Source organism: Helianthus annuus, chromosome 17, assembly GCF_002127325.2.
Source record: "Helianthus annuus cultivar XRQ/B chromosome 17, HanXRQr2.0-SUNRISE, whole genome shotgun sequence".
NCBI classification, from domain to species: domain Eukaryota; kingdom Viridiplantae; phylum Streptophyta; class Magnoliopsida; order Asterales; family Asteraceae; genus Helianthus; species Helianthus annuus.
The window spans coordinates 90,597,631-90,604,631 of record NC_035449.2 but is presented as its reverse complement, the minus strand read 5'-3'; positions in this window follow the sequence as shown (position 1 = coordinate 90,604,631).

The window sequence follows — 7,001 nt, the reverse complement described above, 5'->3', positions numbered from 1 at the left end:
ATAAAATTCATGCACGAATAGTATAATAACGAAGATAGGGTCAAAAGAAAGTTATATTATTAACATGGCAAAAGTTTGTGCTTTTGGTTTCATCTCAAACTGAGACCCATCCACCAAAAGCAAAAGAAGTTCCTAGTTATATTTACATAACAGTTGAAGGTTTCGTCTCAAACCGAGACCTATCCACCTCCAACTGTTATACTGTTCAAAATGCATGCAGAAAATATAAATTGTTCAAGTGTAGGAAAAGTAAAATGTAGGAAAAAGTAAATTATTTCAGGATTACAGACCGACGATCAAATTTAAAAAAGTGGGCTCAGGCCTAGGCATCAACATCCATGATCGCCAACTTGAATGCCCTCACACAGCGGCATCTTCTCCAGCTTTCTCCGTCTTCTCAGCCTCAGCATCCTGAGTAGCATCCTCACCAGCATCCATCCCAGCATCCTTCTTTTCTCCAGCCTTGTCCACCACCTCTGCTGACTTAGAGGATTCACCAGCCTCAGCAGGATAAGGCACAACTTTGCCACCAACCTCCTTCAGCTTTGCTACCCAGGAATCAATTGGCCAGGATGGGCACTCAAGGCCTGTCTTCTTGGCCTCATAGGCCATCTTGATACGAGCTTGCAGTAGAGAGACAACGGCTGAGTTTTTTTAACCCTTCCCGGAAAGTGATCATTGCCTGTTCATGCTCCACTTGGACGGCAGCCAGCTTTATCTCAGCATCCTGGGTGACCTTCTTTAGCTTGTCCTCGTAATGCCGGGTTTTCACTTCAGCAATGGCGCCTTGGTCAACAATAGTAGTCTCAAGCTATTTAATCCTGGCCTCTTGGAACGCGTTCGTGCTGCAAGCATCGGTGTAGAGGTGGAGCAGATGCTGGAGACCCTGTAAGTCAAAGTATAGGTATGAGTCAATATTCACTAACCAGGATATCCTATCAGGATATATGTGCAGGATATAGTGCCAAGGTATTACCTTATTGAGGAAGGATGTCATTGGCTCCAAGGAGTCGGTGAAGTTAAGTTCTTCATACGAGAATCCTTCAGAGCCTGGGGTGCTAACTTCAGAACCTTTCCTCTTCTTGGCAGTGGAGGTACGAGCTCTCAGGTTGAGCTTAGGAGCCGGGAGTGGTTTGGAGCTGGTAGTAGAAGGAGCTACTTTCTTGACATTGACTGGAGCGGGGTAACTATTAAGCTCCTCAAGATCTAGGAGGATCGGAACTTTGCTGGAGTCTGTGAGCAGGGAGTGAAACTCTTTCCTAAATATATCAAACAAAAATATGTATGCAGGATATCGTGCAGAATCCTTACCAGACATGTTTGCACTGGAAAGTGGACTTGGAGATGGCGGAAATGGATTGAAACTTCTTTCGGCTTCTAGGAGGAGTCGGATGGCGTCGATTCTCTTCTGTGATTCGGCTAGAGGAGGTGCAAGCTTCCTGAAATCGGCTGTATATAAGACAATAAAAAAATTGATTAGTTCAAGATATGAAGCAGGATACAAGACAGGATCACCCTAAAATGCTAAGTCCTACCCTTTTTCAGCCACTTCACTGGATAATCCGCTCCACCTGGGATTGAATCCCTTTTTACAAAGAAAAACTTTGATTTCCATTCTTCTTTGTTCCTGGTGGCTCGGAGTATCACTGGATCACCGGAAGTGGAATAGAACAAAAATCGACAACAACCATGGCATCTAAGCCGGTATGCTAAGGGGAGGTCATGAATGGAAAGGTCAGGGATATGATTCTTCTTGATTTGACCAAGAACAGACAAGACTCACCAAAGCATTGGCATTGTCTGACTAAAACTGATTTTGGTAGTGTTAAAGAACTCGGTGATGAAGTCCGAGAAAGAAAATTGCAACCCTAGGGTAAAAGGAAAGGCATTGAAACACAACCACTCGTCGGAAACCGTGTCTGACCAGATTTACCAATCAAATGGCCGGAACACCGTCCCTTTCGGAAAGATGCCGGAGGTTTTGAGGGCCGATAAGTGGGCACTATCGAAAGAGCATAGTTCCTTCTCCGGATCTTGGAGAATATTCTGGTGGATGAATGTGGGAGCAGATTCGCCGGAACTAGATCTTGTCTGTCTCGCCATATGGTCGCCGAAATAATGGACAGAATGGAGGAAGAAGATGAAAATGAGAGAGAAGTGTTTACCTTTTTCTCTTCGGTAGAAGTTAAATGATGATGAGCATGAGAAGTTGCAACCAGTCACATCAAAGTCTTATCTCTAAATTACCTCGTTACTCGTGAAAAATGTAACCTTTAGCATCAGGGTGCCTAACGGTAACATTTTTGTGGACAATTGTTATGGGTGAAATTCTGAGCCCATATTCTGAATGGCATTCTAAGTTATATCTTGATTATATGAAATCTGTTCATGCCCGGGATGCTGATTCAAGATATTGGTAACATCCTGAATGGTATCATGAGGATCACTAACGTATTATGTGCAGGAGCGCGAGTCCAAGCTTGCAACGTTCATGAGGACCTTTTCTCCGGAAGACTCGCTCTAAGTTGTTCGAAAAGGGACGTTGAACCCGCTTTACCTGGTCTCCAACGGATACTAAAGAATATTCGAAGGCATCCCCCATTTATAGGAGATTTTTGTTTTCGTTTATTAGCTATAAATAGATGGATAAATCAGATCGAATAGGACACACAACAACACTCACTGCTCTCTAACACTTCAACTCTCTCGCAACTCATACATTCACTTTCACTAAAAGCATTGTAACACTTAGAGATCTGATCAATATCCTGCACTGTATCCTGACGTTTGAAGTAATAAGAATAACAAGGCAGCTGCGATTGTCAGCTCCCGAGGTTTTATGCCGGCGATCTAGATTGATCAAGGGCTTTCCTCGTATATCTCGTGTCACCCCCTTTACTTTTTGCTCATTGTTTGATCATAGATATAACTCGATATCCTGAGCTATATCCTGAAACTGTTTTAGCAAGTAATCAATTCAGCATATTTACAACACAGATTCTTAGCACACTACCTCACTTAACTAATTTGATCACTAAATTGCTTAGGTAATTTTTTACCAAAACAATAATTATCTTGCGTTTAGCGTCTGCGATTCGATTGCGATTGCGTTTCGATTGATCACCACAACATAAACATAAATAAACATGCACAAGTAACACACAAAAGGCACACACACGTAAAACAATAATCAGAACGCATAATTCGAGTTGCGAGTGCGATTGCGATAAGCGATAAAACATGCGATAATCATCGATTAAACCTCGATTATAACAAATACTCCACATAATACAACTATCGTAAAAGCATAAAAAGACTATCTACAAGTCAAAGAAGTCAAAACAGTAGTTGAGCAAGGAGTGACTGATCGCAATTAGCAATCTTTTCTTCCTTTGACTTCAATGTTTGACTTTGACTATCGAAACCCGAAGTGTTACAACATAGTTAGCCAAACATTGTGGAGCGTGAAACTTAATTAATAATATACATTATCGTGGACCAAATATCGTCGCTACAAGACGTAATGGAGACATGTCGTCGCAAAGGGTTTGTCGACACTTCTTTGTCCGAATTAGTGGAAATTGTCATCGCAATAAAGTTATCGCTACAGGATCGCCAAAATTGTATTTCTTAGACAAAAAAGAACTTTATTTAAATTAAATTTTAATCTAACAGCTACGTGATGTGATTATCGCTATAGGTGTAAATAGTGATGTCAGGATATGTGTATCGACCGTTAAACACAATTGGTTTTATCTTCATTGCACACATGCTTATAAAACTGTTTGCAAACATTTTATACAATATTAATCGTTTTAGCAAACTTTTATAAAAATATTAGTTTTTTTACAAACATTTTATACAATATTAATCGTACTGTATCGTATAGTGTAGTATAAGTCTCGTATAGGTCTCATACAGGTATCATATAATTAATATTGGTGTTATTATAATTAATATGAGTTTTTTATAATTAATATTAGTGTTATTGATATTAATATGAGTTTTTTATAATTAATATTAGTGGTATCGATATTAAAAAGAGAAAATAAAAAGAAATAAAAATATATGCCGCATACAGGGCTAGACTGGTCGTCAAGTGTGGTCTAAAAGACCATTATAACCCTGTTTTGCCCCTAGTTTAGCCCTAACTCAAGGGTAAAATGGTCTTTTTTGTCTATATTCCCCTTATAGGCATAGACTGGACGTCTAGTGTGGCCCAAAAGACCATTATAGCCCTGTTTTGCCCCCAGTCTAGCCCTAACTCAGGGGTAAAATTGTCTTTTTTGTCTGTACGCCTCGTATATGCCTATACGAGGTATATACGGGGCATATAAGACAAAAAATGACGTAATCTGAGATTCTCTTGGAAATTGAAAAAAGTTGTACGCGACGTACAGACCTATACGAGATGTATATGAGGGTGTGTAAATAGGCACTTAGGTGTGTGAATATGTAGACCCTTTTATAATTTAAACAACAAAACATTTAAATACAATTGTTTTTATCTTCATTGCACATAGTTAGCGTCGAGTTAGTTATAAAAAAAGGAAAATAAGAAACATATGTGTAATTACCATGGTCGACCCTGAGGGTGGGCGAGGAGGACCACCGGTCAAGGCCAGGGGCGGACGTACCCTATAGCGTGGGTGGGCGGCCGCACCTCTTGAAAAAAAAAATTAGTGGTATTTTCCGCAAAAAATCCCGACGGCACCCCGTGGAAATTTTCGTCCGCACCCCATAGAAAATTCCGACCGCACCCTATGGAAATTTTCGTCCGCACCCCTTAGAAAAAAATCTTAAGAATTTATATAAAAAAATTGTGAACGCAGATTGAAACCCGACCCAATTATGTAAACAAGGAGTTAGCCCACTAACCCCTTTAAAAAAAACTTGAATTCATTCCATCCATCCCAAGAAGTTAATAAAATTCAAGACCAACCCAAATACATCTTTAATTAAACAAAATCGGTCTAGTTTACAAAAAAAACCCAATCGACTGCCAGCTTTTTGAGACTCCCGCCCTCCCTTTGCCTCATATCACTACCAGCGACTTATGACACCCCCACCCCTGATGGCGACTGTAAAATTCCAGCCACGAACAGCGTAATTCCAGCCACGAACAGGTACATGTTTTGTTTTTTTGTTATTTTGATGTTTATGTGATTTTGTTCAAGACTCATGAGATAATAGGATGGGTTAAAAAAGTTTAAACTTTTATGTGTTTTGAGGTAATTTAGGGTTGTTCTAGACTTTATAGGTTGGGTTTGTTGTCTCTTAATCTCTTATTGATTATTGATAAATCAGCTATTGATGATATGTTGGCACGTTATGGGTTGAGTTTGAAAAGGATTTGAGGCCAAGATTATGACTATGACAGGGCAAGTAACATGTCGGGTGAGTTTAACGGCTCAAGAGCTCTTGTTTTAAAGGAAAATGTTTCAGCTTTCTATATTCATTGTTTTGCACACCAACTTCAACTAGTTGTTGTGGTGATTGCTATAACAACCCTCCTCGATTCTTTAACGTAACCCTAAAACGTTCCTAATATACCCCGTATGCGAGAAACAGACCCGAAATACTCTTGTACTTATTAAAAACAAGAAAAACAAAATTCAGGGGTTTATAGCGAGGCACGACAAAGACCTCCTTGGTCATTCGCGGGCCGCGAGTCATAGTGACTTGCCGGACAAACAAAGCCGACACGTGTCATCACATGTCAAGCCTATACTCGCTGGCTGGTCGAGCCTAAACCCTAGTCTACTCTCTCGCGGGCCGCGGGAGAGTCAGCTTAAGTCTACGCGGGCCGCGAGCCACCTTCCGTCAGGTCTATAAATAGGATCGATTAGCTTCATTTGAGTCCATTCATTTCTGATAATTCTCTCTCAATTTCTGAATAGTAGAAGTAATACCCGAGCATAATACCCACTATAAAGCGAAGCTCTGCCTCGTTGTAAGTACTATAACCCTACGATTACCCTACACGATCGATTTAGGATTCCGTAAGGCATGTCGGCTCTGCCCGATTCAGTCGTTGGAATTCCTTCTCGTGTTACACCCGATTGATCTAGGACTCAGTAATGTATGTCAAGGCCTTGCCTGACTCAGTCATTGGAGTTCTGTCTCGAGTTGCAAGGTTAATGTAATTTAGGTTATTTTTCTAAAGCGTGTGCATTGTTTAATTTTAATAGATAATAACCAAAAGATACAACAGGAAGCCTTAGTATTACCTAAGTAAATAATGTGAGTACGTCTGCTTTTTGTCACCTTTTTGTAAATTACTTTTATGAGTCAAAGTACTTTACCAAAACCTCAAATGTTTTAAATAACACTTAACAGTAATTGAGTATTTGTGATTCTACAATTACTGCCGGTATGTTGGGGTTTTGTATACATTACTTGAAACTCGTTACTATTGGAAAAGTAGCATGACCAGCCAGCCAGGAAAGACAATACCAGGAAAAAGGGTAATTTGATAGATATAAGCAAATGTAATTGCTGATGCCCTCAATAATGTAAAAGTGATAAAACTGTTTTGATTAAACTGGGATGCACTCACCAGTATTTCCGGCTAATAAAATGTTTTTAAAAGGCGTTTCAGGTAACAAAATGTGAAAGCCAATAGAAGGTAGCTGGATAGCAGTGAAGGTTTGGAAAAGTGGTTATAAAACTTACCTAAATAAAAAGGAGTTTTTGTTTTCAATAATTTGGGTTTATCCCTACAAATGTACTGTCAAATGAATTTGGGCTTTTATCCCAAAGATTGATTATTATAAAAGTTTGGTGTTTTACTCTGATAAAAATATTTCCTAACTACGGTCCTGATGTATTCTGCTGCCACATTAATAAACACCGATACCACCCATCTGAGCTTGCGGCACCCGCTCCCGGGGTAGGGGTCGAGGGCTACGACAGAGAGTGGTATCAGAGCTACAGCCACTGGTTTAAGCCAAAGAAGTGTTCTGCTGACACTTAAATTTTAAATTATGTGTTAGGAAATA